This window comes from Theobroma cacao, chromosome 3 (assembly GCF_053813885.1).
Source record: "Theobroma cacao isolate CCN51 chromosome 3, ASM5381388v1, whole genome shotgun sequence".
Lineage (NCBI taxonomy): Eukaryota > Viridiplantae > Streptophyta > Magnoliopsida > Malvales > Malvaceae > Theobroma > Theobroma cacao.
Window position 1 is genome coordinate 16,613,148 of NC_142641.1, and position 1,373 is coordinate 16,614,520.

General features: G+C 33.4%; 1 non-coding gene across 1 annotated transcript; it reads right to left on the reverse strand.

Annotated features, from left to right (window-relative positions):
* Positions 1 to 877: 877 nt before the first annotated feature.
* On the reverse strand, positions 878 to 984 carry LOC148763631 (small nucleolar RNA R71). Its single transcript, XR_016025603.1, has one exon. It is a non-coding gene; the product is annotated as a small nucleolar RNA R71 (small nucleolar RNA).
* Between the last annotated feature and the right edge of the window lie 389 nt (positions 985 to 1,373).

Consider the following 1,373-nt stretch of genomic DNA (forward strand, 5'->3'; position numbering starts at 1 on the left):
TTCCAAGTATGCAAGCATATTGTCAATCACATGAAGGACATGGCAAGTACTTTATAAGGTCGGGCTTGACGGTTTTAGTTTTTAAGTTTAGCTTTTTAATTCAATTTTTAGTGTTTAGATAAAATTAGGGTGTGTAATTTTAGTACTTAATAGTAAGAATTAATGCAATTCCTTGTGATATCGATAATTTGCTCATCATTATATTATCTTTGCGATACGTATACTTGCATGGGTAGTAAATTGAACAACAATTTTTTGACGTCATTGTTAGGGAGTTGATTTTTAGTTCTTTCTTGTTAATATTAATACCAACCATTCTTAATTTTAATCTAGACTGTTCTTTTCTTTAATTTTTCAGGTACTGTTGGTCATTGTATGCAAATAGCCCAAATTTTGGACATTGTTCCTTTTGATTCAAAAATCTAAAAGACTTTTCGAAGGTTTCGAAGAAAAAATAAAAAAGTTTCTACTCCAAGTAAGACAATGGTTGATCAATAAGGGGAAGAGATCAAGTCTTTGAGGGATTTTGCTGTCCCACGAGTACAAAGTCTCCACTATAGTATATGAAGACCTCCTATTCAAGCCAACAACTTTGAAATTAAGCCATCAATCATTCAGATGATTTAGACTTCTGTTCAGTTTGGGGGTTTGCCTTATAATGATCCGAATGCTCATGTTGTAAATTTCCTAGAAATTTGGGATACATTCAAGGCTAATAGTGTTACTGATGATGCTGTAAGATTGAGGCCTTTCCCTTTTTTCATTGAGAGATAAAGCAAAGAGTTGGTTAAATTCGCTTCCTACTAGTTCCATTAATACTTGGGATGATTTGGCTTATAAATTCTTAGCAAAATTTTTCTTGCCTACCAAGACAGCAAAGATGAGGAATGATATTAGTTCTTTCATGCAATTTGATTCTTAATCACAATATGAGGCTTGGGAGAGGTATAAGGATTTGATAAGAAGATATCCTTACCATGGATTACCTAAGTGGTTGCAAGTTTAGACTTTTTATAATGGTTTGATGGGACCTTTTAGAACTACCATTGATGCTGCAACTGGAAGTGCACTCATGAGTAAATCCATCGATGAGGCTTATGATTTGCTTGAAGAGATGGCTTCCAACAACTATAAATGGCCATTTGAAAGATTAGGTACAAGAAAAATTGCTAGAGTTCACGAATTAGATGTGATGAATACTTTATCTACACAATTGGCTTCTTTCACACAAAAAAAAAAAGATAAATGAGTGGTAATGCTATTCAAAACCCGTTTGTTAAGTGTGAATTTTGTAGAGAAGGACATTCCAATGACAATTGTCCCATCTACTCTGAATATTGTCTATTTGTTGGAAACAAGCAATTGAACAATCC